This window comes from Alosa alosa, chromosome 19 (assembly GCF_017589495.1).
Source record: "Alosa alosa isolate M-15738 ecotype Scorff River chromosome 19, AALO_Geno_1.1, whole genome shotgun sequence".
Classification (NCBI taxonomy): Eukaryota; Metazoa; Chordata; class Actinopteri; order Clupeiformes; family Clupeidae; genus Alosa; species Alosa alosa.
The window spans coordinates 27,122,645-27,139,141 of record NC_063207.1 but is presented as its reverse complement, the minus strand read 5'-3'; the positions used below and the strand labels follow the sequence as shown (position 1 = coordinate 27,139,141).

At 42.6% G+C, this 16,497-nt stretch overlaps 1 protein-coding gene across 2 annotated transcripts in view; it reads right to left on the bottom strand.

Moving 5' to 3' along the window:
- The window catches only part of LOC125283975 (palmitoyltransferase ZDHHC14-like), a 59,422-nt gene that overhangs the window by 34,462 nt on the left and 8,463 nt on the right, over nucleotides 1-16,497 (bottom strand). The gene's annotated exons all lie outside the window — the stretch shown is intronic.

Below are 16,497 nucleotides of genomic sequence, written 5' to 3'. Positions count from 1 at the left end.
TACATGACTGAACAAAGTAGTCAAGGTCAAAAATAATGAGATGCCAGGTTACACAGTGGCCCAAGTATATCGTGGATCAGCAGTGCATAAAATAAAATGTTTTTTTTTTTGTGTTTGAGATTTCAGGCAGTGGTTTACAATCACAAATACATTGGCTGAAGTTATGCGAATGAAGGCAGTGCAAGAGCTTTTAGTTGGCGAATAAATTATAAACAGATGCTCCGTGTCATATGACCCTGGTTCACAACAGACAATACATAACATAAATCATATGCCCAAAATGAGGAACAACTACAGTACTAAAACAGTCTTTCTGCTTTCACCCTCGGGCTGATGGACTTTGTAAGCAGGCGTTTGTGCCTTCTGTTAAAGCAGGAGATCCCCTAGTAGTGCCTAGAGGGGATTCCCCTGGCCTGCTGGCTATGCATTCATCTGGCATAATCTCATCATGCCAGGAGATCATTTCCTGGTAATCCTGTTATTCCTGATCGCACAGGTGCTGATAAGGGTAATCACATTAGTCTATACTGACGGCCTGTCTGATGCTCTCCTTGTAATGGAATCCATCTCACTGGTGGTGTGTGGTCTGTCTTTGAGTGTGAGTGTGAGTGTGTGTGTGTGTGTGTGTGTGTGTGTGTGTGTGTGTGTGTGTGTGTGTGTGTGTGTGTGTGTGTGTGTGTGTGTGTGTGTGTATGAGATCAGCATGTGCAGAGATGTCTCCATAATTCCACTACTGGTCACTACCCCCTCCCTTCCTCATTAGTGTGCCTCTCCAATGCACAAGACATTTCAAACATGCCGGTTGGTGAATAGCTTCTGTTAAACATTCCCACTGTACTGAGCACTAATGAGCTCAGACGCTGATGGATCAAAGAGCCGCTACTCTGCTGTGTTATAAAATGCTCATTAGAAAAGTGGAGTGCAGACAATGACAGCATTTTCCACTAAACTGTGTTTTACATCTTCAAACAAAGTGGAGTAATTTGGAGCCAAGCAGTTGGTCTGTAGAAATGTAGAGATGATAAGCTTGGTACTGTTGTATCCTTGGCAACTACTGCAATGTATGTTACAACAGAGCACAGAATGAGCTAAAAACAGCTCATACCTTCAAATTAGCCCAGAGGCACTGTGCCAGTTTTTTTTAGAGGCACTGTGGCAGTTTTTTTTAATCACACAACTTGCTTGGAGAGCAGCACTGGTGATGGTATAAACGGCACAAAAAGTGATTTCCACCTAGTGCAGGGACAGTGATTGTGTGTGTGTGTGTGTGTGTGTGTGTCAGAGTGAGTGGCACAAAGGAGTGCTCCATTATTCCATTAGTGTGTTTCAGCACTCCACATGACTATGGCAAGACAAGCAGCCATTTAGTGCACACTTTCGTAGAGCCAGTTTTATTGACTGCCATTTCCTATTCAGTCACTGATGGTGCCAAATGATAAGCCATATAGTAGTTTGGAAATTTAGCTTAGCACAATGTGGGTCTATGTTTGCATCGTGAGTCTACAATCACAAGAGGTGAGGTTTCACAAGAAAACTGAAACATCACACACACACACACACACACACACACACACACACACACACACACACACACACACACACACACACACACACACACACACACACACACACACACACACACACACACACACACACACACACACACACACACACACACACACACACACACACACACACACACACACACACACACACACTTCTTATGCTCAAACTGTGTGTATGTATTATGTGCAGGCATATAATGCAGTGTTTGGTTCATGCAATTTCATTTCAGGCAAGCAGACCGGGTAGTGAGAGATTGCAAAGGAGATTGAAAGTGATTTAGAAATGATAAGAAAAGCATATCTCCATTGAACAGGTGCAGGTCCTGCAGCTTCATCTCCAGATGGCAACACCTTAGGAGGTTTTCCATTACCCATCATCAAGGTATAAGAAGAGAGAGACAGAGAAAGATAAAGACAGAGAGAGAGAGAGAGAGAGAGAGAGAGAGAGAGAGAGAGAGAGAGAGAGAGAGAGAGAGAGAGAGAGAGAGAGAGAGAGAGAGAGAGAGAGAGAGAGAGAGAGAGAGAGAGAGAGAGAGAGAGAGAGAGAGAGACGCTTCCCCACTGGTCTATAATAGGGTGGTTGGCCTGACTTTGGCCCCGTGGCGGCGTGTGATATGAATCCAAAAACTGGGGGTTTGACAGGTGAAGACTTTCCTGCCCAAGTCATCATCAGTGCTGACACAGACAGAGTGAAACACGGCCGGGAGGGAGGGGAGGAGGCAGCGGAGGAAGAGAGGAATATACCTTCACACGACCCTGTGGGCGGCAGCGAGGTCTGCCAAGAGCCAGATCCCTTTGGCATGGTGAGAGACATATGCAGGACCCAGCCTGCCTTCCGCCTGCCTGCGTGCGTGCGTGCGTGCGTGCGAGCGAGGGTTGGAGGATCAGGTAGCAGCCCCAGGCAAAGCCCTGGTTTCCGGCATGCATGGCCCGTTACGTCAGCGGAGCCCGTGCCAGTGGAATCGCCCTGGCAGGGACATAAGGGTGGCATGCGGATGTCTAATGAGAGCGGCGGAAATCAACAGGCGGCCGGCCGGTGGCTATTTATTAACACATGCACACGTTTCTAAGCCTTGCGGTTTAAAACAGGTCAAATATCAAAGGTGAGGCGAAAGTTGGAACTCAAGACCTTAGGATAGGAGATTAGTATTTGATGGCAAGAACTGTGTTAAACTGACAGCTACTGACAGATTATGGGTCTACAAGATTGGGTACAATATCCCTGGAACTTGAATTTGAACTTGTGTGAGAGTCAATGAGCAAACAGATTAGTGATTTCAATTGGAGGCTTGCTGGTATGGACTGTTAGTATAACAAGCAGGACGTTTGTGATGGAACACTGGGGCATATGAGGACAGCTCAAAGAGCAGTAACTTACAGGATGACCTGCCACACATCCAGTTGCACAACATGAGTCGCAACAGAGGAGTAGTTTATGCAATCCTAGGCCATTTCTGATGAATCTCCCCTAAATTCAGTGGTATAACACCATATCTGCAGTACAATCCCACTTCTAGAAAAACAAAATGTTCCACTTGGAGTATATTGGGATTAAGGCTGGAGTACAGACCTACGCCTTTAGGCTGAGGGATGCCTCTTCCTTGAACAAACTTTGGTATGAGCCTTGGAATTGGCCTTCCCTTGAGAGTCTGGATACCAGGAGTGAAGTGCATCCAAGGCAGACCCTGTGTAATCCATTAGAGAGGTCTCACTCTCAACCTCCCAAGAGAGCGCTGCTGGCCACCCCTGTGGGACACCACTGCGTACTCTGACCCAAGCCACACTTTCTCCAAGAAAACATCTCTGTACAGCATGATCACAAAAAGAGAGAGGCTTAATCATACAAATGCCATTTCAGGATGTTTTGAAAAACAATCGCCTGTGGTACTCTCACAAGACTTTCAACGGCACACTAGCTTGACTTCTTGGAATGTTGTCTTAAACCATGCCTCAAAGTTACACTTTGATTCCAACAGGCAGAGGACCAATGGACTGAAATCTCTGGCCAATTTTCCAAAATATGAATTCAAGTGGTGACAGTGGCCATAAAACCAACATTAGCCCGATTTGCACAATAACTCACCGTTGTTCAATCATCGCAAGAAACAAAAAGGCAATGGACACTGCACTGTGAAACAGAGAGGAGCAACCTGAGAGACAGTATCCTTTGTGTGAGTCCATGTGAGGTGTTGGAGTAAGCGAAACGTAACCTACTTTATGTCAGTTGCTCAAGGTTGGTGAGGGAGAACATTACCATGCAGCACTGACCGCTCACAAGTATCAACATTGCAGGCTTATTTCACTAGACACTAAAAGCCACCACAACAAATGCAACAAGACTGACTACTACTGCTTTGTAAGGCCTATGTGATTGAAGTGTGGATCAAATGTTGATTGCCATTTCCAAGAACACAAGAGAAATCAATGTCCAAAGGCATTAGTGGAGCTATCTGCCTGTTCAATCTTTGCTCAACCAGACCTGAGTGTTTGGGCATTACACAAGCTAATGAGAGATTGCACAAGAGCTACCATGGGTCTGTAATAAATATGCCACTTCTAGTTGACCTGATAAGCAAAGTCAGTTTCCTGCATTTGCATATCCTAATGCTAGTACTTCTGTGGAAGTCAAAATGAGATTTTTTCAAAAGGAATGAAAGGAGACTTCATCATCATCAGAGTGATTGGGTCTACAGCGCAGTGCACTGGTGTCAGTGGTCAGCTGCACACAAGCAAGACCAGATGATTAAACCCAGACTGACAGCAATTCACGGTTCAGAAAATCTGTTTCATTAGGAACAGTATCCCTCTGACAGGAACAAGAGGCAGGGCTGCAATTCCACAAGTCAGACCTGAAAATAATGAAAATAGTTTAAGGGAATGCACAACTGCTGTTCTACCATGAGATTTCAACTTCCTTATGGAGTGCAGCAAGAGTCTTTTCAGCCCGTGTGACGAGCAATTAAAAGCGCTGTCCACTGGAAGCTTCACACTGTCTATTTTTGTTGCATTTGAACAAGCTATAAAAGCACAGATGGCTTGTGAAAACAGAGGGAATGGCATAACGCACAGGAACATGTCCAACAAATATAGAAATTGAAGAAGACCTGAAAAAGAAATATGAGTAGCTATTCAATTCATGAACGACATCATGAGATGGACGACATTAAAAAAAGTCTTCATTTTCGTCGGGGCTGGGTCTATCCTGTTCCAGAACCTGCCCAATTCACTATCTATAATTGCTGCCTTCCACCCCCCCCTGCTATGAAATACAAAACAAGAGGGCTCAGAATTAAGTGTGGACTTTGGAAGGTTTGCGTCGCCATAGAAACACAAGCCATCCACTGTGGCTGACATGGTACATTTAGGGCAAGATGGTTGCCCTGGTAACAACCACAGGAGTGTGTTAACTGGTGAGCTGTCAATGAGGGGCATAAACAAAGCCCATTCTTTAAAGAGTTTCCATATGCCTTTTTCCATCCTTACATTGTCATGCCACAGTCTGAATCCATCAACGATGTTGAGATTACAGCAGCAAACAAGATGGGAGTAATTACTATTCCGGGACAGTTCTTCATGTGGTTAGAGAGAGGCATAGCAACATCTTGCTTCATCTGTACGCTCAAAGTGAACTCGGTCTCAGTTTTTTTTAAAAATGCAGCACAATATCAAATGGAAAGAACAGAGAACACTCATACAAACAAAACACAATACAACAACTAAGTCTACTACCTCAAACTAATCCTTTTCACACTGGCAGGGATTGTCATTCTGGATAAAATGAATGAGAAAGTGACATCTGACAAGCCAGTTGTGTGATGGGTGGACAGCATGATGGACGTCAGAATCAGATGCTGAGGAAGTCCAGAATTACCCATTAAAATCACTGCAATTTCCTCATTCCTAGACACCTCATTTTGATGATGACCAAAAGCTTGGCAAGCACAGCCATCCAGCATAACACAGTAGGGGGGAGGAAAGGCTAGGCGCCACATCAAAACCTGACGCCCAAGAAAGGAAATGAAAACATTTTGCTCTGGAAGGAGGAAATCTTTGCCTCAAAACAAACACTGCTTATTTTTTGTCCTTCCCACCATTTTCACAACAGCTCGTATCAACAAAAACGTTTCTTTAACACTGTGAGGCACCGCTGAAGATAACCGCCAGGGCCCCATTCTGAAAGAGAATTAATAGTTGAACAATTCTCTTGGAGAATCGTTGTTCTGAAGGCAACAGTGGCAGTTTATCACAAACAGCCCTATTCATCATAGGGTCAGCCCACTGCTTACAAGTCCAGATGTCCGAAATAGGGCACTGAGCATGGCGATGGACAAAGGGGCCCAACAGTGGGAGAGACAATGCCAGCTCTGGCATGGCTCTACGACTTTGTTTGACTGAGGAGCAAACATGCATGTTTTCAATTACAAGACATAAGAATCCTGGAGCCACAAAAGGCATACAAACAAAAATGTTGCTCGCTGGCAAAAATAGTGCCCCAACATAAACTTCCCTTCGCTCTTCCTTTTGGAGCAATGGTGCATGTGTATTGGAAGTGGTATCAGAGCAGCATGAAAATTTTATGGGAGGGGTTGATGTATGGAGTGATTGATGTATGGAGTGATTTACCCAAATCAAAATAGTGAGAGGACAAGAAAGACTTCCTGTAAGGGTGAATAATTTTAGTACAATCAATCAAGGATGACAAATGTAATTTCATGATTTAGGATTCAATGTGTATTAATACACGTGGACATTTCTGCAAATTAAGTTATAGAATGGATCTACAGCTTTGGCTTTTCCTTTGTGCATTTGGTTAGGCTATTAGGTTTAATGTGAAATATGCTAATTGTCCTCATTATTTCCAACACTACACTGAGTTATATCATCTAGTCACACTAACCTAATCACTTGAGGTGAAACTGACTTCACCGCACCTGGACTTCATCCTGGCACTTTGGCGTCAGAGGCTATAGTGTTACTCTGACCTACTTTAAGAAAGAAAGAGAGAAAAAATTCCATTCGTAGTCTCTCAGCTTTCCCAAATTCTGTGTGTGTTTTAGCAAGAAGTGAACTGAGAACTACAAAACACCTCATTCTTCCAATGAGGGAGCATCGTGACTAATTCAGTCTTTGATTTAGCCAATGCTTTTATATGGAGTGAAAACAACGTTTTGGACTTCACTTGGAAAAGACCTCACAGTACACTAATCCGTTTTGTTCTCTAAAGGCCTATGCTTGCCCGAACGTGATGGAACTGAATAGAGGGGAATATTTTCCCTTCTTTTTCAGGCTGGAGCCTGAGAAGGCTGGGTCAGAAAAAGGGTGATTTACCCGGCTTTAGCAGGGCTCCGGCACTGGTTTAAAGGTCTCTAAAGGAGGCAGTTCATTACAGTCTTAAACAGACAAAGATGATTTCAGCAGATTTGTGGGCTGCTGAATTATGTTTTTTGCATGAAACAGAGGGCCTCTTGCATCACTGAAAGTGAAACTTTTTGTTTTGAAAAATTGAACCAAGAAATTGTAGCTTCTACCAGGAAGACTCGTAGCCACATATTTCCTTTGTTACTTGCTAGTCAATCATAGCTTAGGTGAAAGTCATGCTGCCTAGGTCATTCATTTAATTACTTCTAACCAAAAGGAAGGTCATGAATATTTTAAAACTGACCGACTCTAATTTCTCCATCTGCACCGCTAGTTGGTCCCTGTATTTGGCTAATGAAGGGTAGTAGGCTCCTTGCCCCTACCTTCTTCCATCGGTACAATTTGAGATGACCTTGCTGCTTGCCGGTTTATACACGGGTCTAGAACAAAGACTAATTCTACATGCAGGCTGATATCCTTCTCCTTTTAAGGAGTTCTGATGTAAGTCCTATTCAGGATTCAATTGATTTCATTGTATCCCCGTCTCCTTAGTCTTAGTAGAACTAATATCTTCTATGGCCACCACCAGATTGGTAACATTGATGATAGATTTGGATGACTCCAAGTAGCTAGGCTTTGTTTTTCATTTTAGCTGTTTTGCATCTAGGTAGTGCTGTAACTATAATAGCTAAAAATAGTCAATAGGACAGCCCATAGACCCCCATTGTGGACCCGGAAATGTTGAGTACACCAACGTTTTATGATGGAAATATATAGTATGGGTTCCCAGCATGTAGAAACTGCCGGATGCTAATTTGCATATGTTGGGCAATTTGTGTAATTGAACTAATTAGCATAAATTAGCATAATCGCCCATATTGATGATATTATAAGAGCTGCTTGGCCAAAATGGACAATGTTAGTATGTTTTTAGGGGTTACTGGAGATGTTGAGTCGATATCTGACATTTTCAAGATTCAATTATTATTTAATTAATATTATTATCAATTAACTATTTCAAGTTGTTTGGTCCAATTTAGACAGATTTTTGGAGGATAGGGCTGTAGCGATATACAGTAGGGCTGTAACAATACACCAACTTAACTATTCGATTGGTATCGTGATTTTTGACCCACGGTTTGATACAAACCTCTTTTTTTGGAAGGGGGTGGCTAGACTACAATATAATATATCTGTATTATTTTATATCCTGATATAAAAAGAGAGAATACTGAATGTCTGATATTTATGACAGCACACTATGCAGATTAGCCTATAGCTTAGGCCTACTATTTCTATTATAACTCTACCACATTCAGCTGTCTGGTTGAAGCCTGGAAATATTGTAAACAAAGTAGCATAGTTGGCTAGCTTATCATAGTCTACTGATTGGACTGTTCAGTTTCCTCATGTATGTTTAAGGTAATATTGTTCTCCCTGGGACATGCCCTTCTGGGAAACATTGGTATTGAGATGATCATTCAACTTGAATGCAAGAGCTTTAACAAATATGTGCAGCATGCTAATGATGCTAAGCAGATTTAATAGTGTAACGATTGATGAGACAGCGTTGTCTAATCAAAAGCTTTATTAAAGGTCGGGAGCAGGGACATAGGCACAGAACATAGCACACGCACAAGTCAAGAACACTCGCACCTTACACACATAGGGTTGGACGCCACACCATAAAGGCACAAGCACACATATTAACAACCCCAAAGTTCTCCCAGAATCCCCAGCGGGAAACATCGTGGGAATTTCAAGCACAGTCCAGCACGCTACACAGTTCCCCCAACAAGCCATTGCCGTCCTCGGCGCGGGCGTTCCCACATTCAGTCCAGCAAAGTCTCTGGCACTGCCACACACCAGGTGGGGTGCACACACCACAAGAGCCCTACTCATCCCGAGGAACCACGACCACCAGCGGGCCATGCGGGCGTGCTGGCAGTCACCTGGCCGTCGCCGCTCGTCCCCAGCGAACGCCCTCAGGTCGCACTTTCGCAGTGTGCACCACCACGACGTTCCTCCAACACCTGGCGGGGCCTAGCCTCCACTGCCACAGACCCCCCCGGCACTGAGCACCGTAACCGGCACCACACCTCCGACGCTAATTTGTTTGATGTGATTTTCTGTATTCTGGTGCATTTTGGGGATGGCCAGTACTAAATTCAATCAGATTCATAGCCTACATCCTGATAATGTGTTGATATTGAGGCAATGATTTCATGCAAAGGCTTGGGCTTCAGGGCCTCCTGGGCCCCTGGGCCCGTGCAGTGATCCATCCCTGGCGGAGAGGTCTCCCACTTCCGGCTCCTCCAGCACTGAAGACACTGGGCTTTTCTCAATATGCGTTCTTTTCTATACTTGTGTTCTCATGAACTTGAAAATCGTTCTGAAACGTCATCAATCACCGCCGAAGTACTGTTCCAATTCACAAGTTCGCATTTATTCAAGAACGCATAACATTCCCGGAAGTGTTCTGGAATCGTTGGATGCATCGGGTGGTAACTTGGTGGCTTGAAGATTCCACAATGCATTACGTCAACTCAGCCGTGACACTCACATAAGAGAAATGGCAGCATTGATACATAATAGGCCTACCTATCATAATTGCTGCTACAATCCGATCCATGTTTAGGCTATAAACGGTAGGCTACAGGCTTCACAACTAACGTTAATCATAACCGTCACTTAAACTGCGAACTTCAAACGTTGTTCCCGCCATCGGCAAGTGAATATATTGTTATTAATATTTAATTTAAAAAAAATCAATGAGAAACAAACTTAAACAAGCTGGTGAATTATATATTTTATTGTAAATGTCAGAAATACTGGGTAGACTAATAGAGCAATTCACCCCTTGCAGACACGTGACTTAAGTCACGTGACGGCTCCATGCTGGACGGCAAAAAGATGGGAGACGGACGGCAAATTACATTATGTCAAAGATTATGATGAACTGAACACCATTACTATAACATCTTTGTAGTTCAATGTATTGCTGTTTGGGGTCTGATAGTCAAAGAAGATGCCAGTGGTGTTGTTAGATGAAATGGGTCATGATCGCAAATGTAAAGTTATTAAAACTGGTGGTAACAGCAAGGGGAGATAACGTTACGTTAGGCTACTGTATTTAACATTATGGTAAATGAACACCCATAAGTATTTCTGGACTAAAATATTGCAAAGCGATTTGGTTACTTTATTTGTCTTGCTTTTATCAGTTGTAACATAGTCAAAACGTTAAGAATGTCATATCAGAACATGAAATAATAACTAGCTGCCACACTTAGAAGCTAGCTTCTAGCTATTCTAGCTAACGCTTATCGTAGCTCATAGTGCTAGGGCTAATGTAACTTCGTCAGTTTGTACGCTGCCCAGCTTAATAAACTTACTTCTTACATGTCTTAAGTTAAAGAATTGAAAGAAATAGGAAATAAAAAAAAAAAAACTTGAACAGTATTATCTGTTTACATTCAGATCTTGCCAAAGACTTTGCCTAAGTGCTATCTGTCAGTCCTGTTCAGAGTCTATGGTTGCTATAGCAACCGCTGCTGTGCTTCATACACTGAGGAGATAAGCATGCAATTGTGGTTGAAATACTCCCAAAACACAAAGAAAACAAACCAAAATATATCTATGCAAGAACATGGGATGTTGTTGTATTCCAAACAATAAGCCAACAGTCGTGGAAGGGCATTACTACGGTTAAATCTCACTATAATCTCCTAGCTGTGCGATATGTCCCATTACAATCCATTGATTTGATTCGTGTTCTTGCCGTCCACTAGGCTATTTTGCTGTGGCGCGAACAAAACGTGACGTCACTTGCAAGGGGTGAATAGGTAAATGACTAGATTCCCGAGCTGTTCCGAGAGAAGCTGCCGTTGGCAAGAACGCTGCTGTCTCAAACTGCAAATTGAGCATCCTGTGTACTCGCGTTCTCCAGAGTCTGGACTCACGATCTTAACTTTTCATGTTCGAACTTTCAAGAACGGGAGACCGTTCTTTAGCATACTTTGTATTGAGAAAAGCCCACTGTCTCCTACAGAACGCAACTTGCTCCTCTATAGAAAACGTGCCCATCTACAGGTGCTGCTTTGGGAAGCACCAGACCGTCCTGTTCCACCGGCTGTGGATATTACCACGTTTGGATGGAGTAAGAAGACCTGTATGAAGAAAGGCCTGGCCTGTACTAATTATTGTTTCTGCAAAGGCAGTGATGTTACATGTTGCAATATATTAACACAGCAAAAAGAGCAGAAGGACAGGGATGAAGAATCTGGAGAAGATGACGACAGGACAACGGATGAGGACAGAGAGGAGTAGTAGAGACTACTGTAGTTCTTTTTTTCCAAATTTCCAAATTATTGTGGAATTCAGAAAATACTTGAGGATCCAAATTATTCCTGAACACTGAACATTTTTATCCTCCAAAAATCTGTCTAAATCGGCCCCAAAAACTCAGCAAAATCAGCTTAATGAGAGTAAGAACGTGACCAAACCATGTTTAAATAGTGATTTTCAATCTTGAAAATGTCAGGTATGGACTCAGCATCTCCAGTAACCCCTAAAAACATACTAACATTGTCCATTTTGCCCAAGCAGCTCCTATAATATGATCAATATAGGCGATTATGCTAATTTATGCTAATTAGCTGAATTACACAAATTGCCCAACATATGCAAATTAGCATCTGGCAGTTTCAGCATGCTGGGGACCCATACTATATATTTCTATCATAAAACTTTGGTGTACTCAACATTTCCGAGTTCACCTTTCTGTCCACCGGACTAAAACCAAGGGTGCCAAGTAATTTTGAATCAATCACAGCTGATTCTCCTTCAGACCCCATCCACAAGCTACCTGCTTGGAGTGTGACCAGAATTTAGCCAGGTCAAATAGGCCTACCTAAATAGACAGCAGCATTGATATTTTGGTGGACTTTTTAAATTAAAGTAAAAAAGGTGTCAAATCCTGCATGAACGTTAAGATTTCAAAGTCATAGCCTATCGGTCATGACTGGAAGATCTAAGAGAGATCTTTAGGGAATACAGTAAGTAGACTAATCATGCATACAAATGCAAACAAACTATCTTTGGTCCTGTGAGCATTGGTATCCCTAGTAAATCACGGCTGAGTGATTACAGATTACAGGATAAAAGGCCATATGTCAAGGCACTCAAACAGCAGTGGGTATAAAGTAGCATGTTCCTCAAATGCATCAAAGGTATTCTTGTGAAATAAAGTAGAATGCATAGGCTTATTTTTCGCAAGAACTGATTTACAGTTTCTCATTAAATGTAAAAGGCTTTTTTATAGCAAAAGAGAGAGCAAATAAAACAGGGGCAAGTGAGAAACAAGTAAAACTCTGAGGAGTTTGTCTCACTATCTGCTGCACCATGAAAGTGCACTATACTGTGTGTGGGATTTTGTTAATTGGACTGATTTTCCAGTACTTCCACTTTAAAGACAAATGGCTGTTAAAAGGGCCACTGCTGCAAGCCACATAGGAAGACTGGAGTGTTTATTTGGGTTTGATAATTTTCAGTCACTTTCCATTTTAAAGCCCCTACAATGATGACCCACCCCCACCATTAATAGCCTGACATCTTGACGTGGTTGCCAGTTTACAACTGGCAGATTTTCTATGTCTTTCCGGCAGGATGTCTGGAGACAATATGTAGGAAAGGAATAAGAATAATGTAACGTAACTTGGTCCCAACACATCCACATCAACTGGATAACTGCCGTAAAGGTAAAACAGGCCTCCTGTCATGGAATGGTGCTATTTATTTCATCTGCTCAGTGCTTCATCTGAAACATGAACAGCTGGAAGGAATAAACTAATTCACTTTTGAAGTCATACAAAATTATACACTGGGAACAGCTGAAAATTAAGACATTGTGCAAAAAAGCCTAATGAGGATCGGTTATGGGCCTTCTCTCTGCCCTCATGGGAATAGCAAGAATGAACATTAAAAATTTACCCTAGCTGGTGTTCATCGGAAATGATCCACTCTGAAAGCCAATTAAAATTCCATCAGAGTTGTGCATGAGACGGCCAACAGCAGAGTGCTGGAGGAAAACTGATACCTGCCATGGCATCCCAAGATGCTTTGGTGCTCCCCTGCATCACATGGCACCATACACCAACTATTATATTTCCTGAACACCAGATGCGGTCAGTGCAGCTCCTCTGCATATCACCACTCATTCAACTTCCCATCATTAGGGCCCGAGCACCGAGAGGTGCGAAGCCCTATTGTTTTTGGAAAGATTATTATTAGGGCCCGAGCACCGAAGGGCGCAAGGCCCTATTGTTTTTGTAAGGATTATTATTATTTTTCACTATTATTATTGTCATTCTACTTTTTTGCTTTCCTGTTTTTGAGGTGGTTAACGTGGTCGAAAACTCTTGAAATTTGGCACACACGTCAGGTGTCATGCATCGCAGTTAGGTACAAGAGCTTGATCCCGGGCGTGGCCCAGGGACTCGCTAGCGCCCCCTTAGGTGACTGATCCTGTGGTTGGCAAATATTTTGAGGTGGTTAACATAATCGAAAAGTCTTGAAATTTGGCACACACATCAGGTGTCACACAAAGCAGCTAGGTAAAAAAGCTTGGCCCTGGGTATGGCCCAGAGACTCGCTAGCGCCCCCTTAGATGACTGATCCCGTGGTGGGCATATACTTTCAGCTACAAACACCAAATTTGGTAGGTGTCTGTATCTCCCCAAGATGAACGACTTTCGTATGTACAATGCATTAGCCACGCCCAACAGGAAGTGAGGTATTTGGGATTTTGTGCAGACTAATATGTGATGAAATATGTGATTAATCATGATGCCAAAAGAGGTGCTTCCCATGGGTGAAAACGCATGAAATTTGGCACACACATCAAGTGATACAGTGAATAGACAGGGATAAAAGCTTGGCACCGGGCGTTGCCCAGGAACTCCATAGCGCCCCCTTATGTCACTGTGACTTGTGGTTGGCATATAGTTTTAGATACACACACCAAATTTGGTGGGTGTATGTAACTCCCAAAAACAAACAACTTTTGTATTAACATGCCATTAGCCACGCCCACAGGAAGTGAGGTAATTGAGAATTTGTGCGTTGTGGACATGATCAATTTTAACGCATTCTCCTAGATGGTTGATCCGATTCATGTCAAAGTTGGTATACATGACGCCGAGATGTTCCTGATTCTAAATTGTGAAGCCTTTTTTTTGATATGTTGTATTTTGTGAAATGGCTAAAATTATGAATTTTAATACCCTTCCACAAAACAGTAAATGTGTCATAATTCATCGTGCATGGCTTGAAATGTTTAAAATTTCAGAGGTCATTGAATACCATGTTAATGATAATATTCACATGCCCATAATCCATATTTCGCATAGCGCCACCCACTGGCAACAAAAAGAATGACAAGAACACTGATGCCATATGATAGATTTGAATGTACTCCTCCTAGACGGTTTGTCAGATTCATGTGAAATTTGGCAAATATGATGGCAAGATGACACTGATGTTAAATTGTGAAGGGATTTTTGATATGTTGTAATATGTTATCATTATAATATCTTGCACATAAACAGGAAATGTGTCATAAAGTCAAAGTGCATTGAATGAACAGTCTGAAACTTCTCAGGTTCATAGATATTATGATTATGAGAATAATCAGAAACCCTATTGGCCTGCCTGGCATAGCGCCACCACCTGGCCAAACAGGAAATGAGCAATGCCTTGAGAATGGGCAATGCCTTAACTGATTTATTTGAAACCTAGTAGGTATACAATATTGGAAATCATTATTGTGATGATGTGCAAATGCCATTCAGATGGCTTGCATAGCGCCACCATCTGGCCAAGCAGGACATGTGCCAGAAATTGTTAATGTCTCAACTTATTAATATGAAGCTTGGTTGGTATAAAATATTGGAAATCATTATTGTGATGATATTCACATGTGTAATTCAGATGCTTAGCATAGCGCCACCATCTGGCCAAGCATGAAATGTGCCAGAAATGTTCTTTACTTTTAATGAATGGTCTGAAACTTAACAGGTTAATAGATATTATGATTATGATGACATCCAGACACCCAATGGGCCTGCCTGGCATAGCGCCCCCACCTGGCCAAGCAAGAAAATGTGCCAGAAAATAACATGCAACAACAAATAGCACACACATCAAATATGTACATTACACAAACGCACCGCGTCAGTGCTTTGTTGGATTCCGAAATGTCACAGGTTGCGGACCGGAGGTGCTCGGGCCCGCCATTGCCGCTTGTGGCTATATTTGGAACTTGAATCAGCCCCCGGCTGCTGATTCTTCACAGTCATGGGTTCACAGCATTCATCTGTCCAAGCAGCCTGTAAGGATTCAGGGCCCCTTATCAAAACCCCTGTCTTAGAGCCATCCCTGCCAGTGAGAGGGGGATTGATAGCTCTACGATCTATAAGCACCCAGGAAGGGGTGGATGCAAGCACACTCCTCTACTTGCTTGTTAATCACAACAGAGTGGACTTGCTCTTGTCAAGCCATGAAACAAAACATGAAAGATTAGGCTATTCATTCAACAATTGTCTAAAAATATATATATTTTTAGTTTCTTATTAGAAGTCATACAGAGATGGAATTTTGTCCCGTACACAAAGCCTGTACCTAGGCATGGGGAGTCAGGCTTCAGTAGGCTTGGCACAAGACCTCAACAGGGCACTGATCCTTGTGTGTACAATCGACTGTGTGGACTATTCTTGCAGTCAGCCTGTAATTAGTCTGCAGATGGATGCAAACAAACAAAGACGCCACAGGCCAGAGCACAACAAGACAGTCATGACACAACTCACAGACAAAGGCGGCTACATGGAACCTAAGATGCAACTAAAAGAGGAGCTGTTGTCATCAGAAGTAAGCACAATGTCCAAGCTTGGAATGGCTTTTTGTGTTGGACGAAAAGCAGCCAGGGACAGAAAGGGTCACGGCAGTAAATGGCTGACAAAATCTAGGCTAATCCAGTTTAACAATGTCACGACAACTCACCAAAAGGAAATTATTATAATAATCCATGTGAACAAAGTACCACTACAATAATCTTAAAAATGGCTGAAACCCAACAGTTTGTAGAGTAAATAAGCTTCACAGTATTTCTGCAAACTGTAGCATACTGTACTCACATTAAGCCAAAAGTAGCTTTGGCTAAAACGTGACCACAGTAAGAATGAACTAGATATAGTGACCACACTATATCCAAGATGGCGGCGCGTACACACGCAGCGACCTCTCTCTGTCCCAGCTGACTTTGAATGAAAAAAAAGAAGCCAGAAAGATTGTGGAGTTGCTTTAAACAAAGTTCCCTTCCCCTGACCTTATTCACCCATGCAAAGGTTATGTGAAAAATAAGCCAAACATGAGTATCAGAGGCGCAGATAATCTAATGGCAAAATCTGAAAACACATGGTTGTCATATACTGTTATGAGACTTCAATATGTTCTTACCCATTTAAGAGCATTATATTTGGGATGGAGTGCATCAAACTATATTAAAATGATGCTTCTG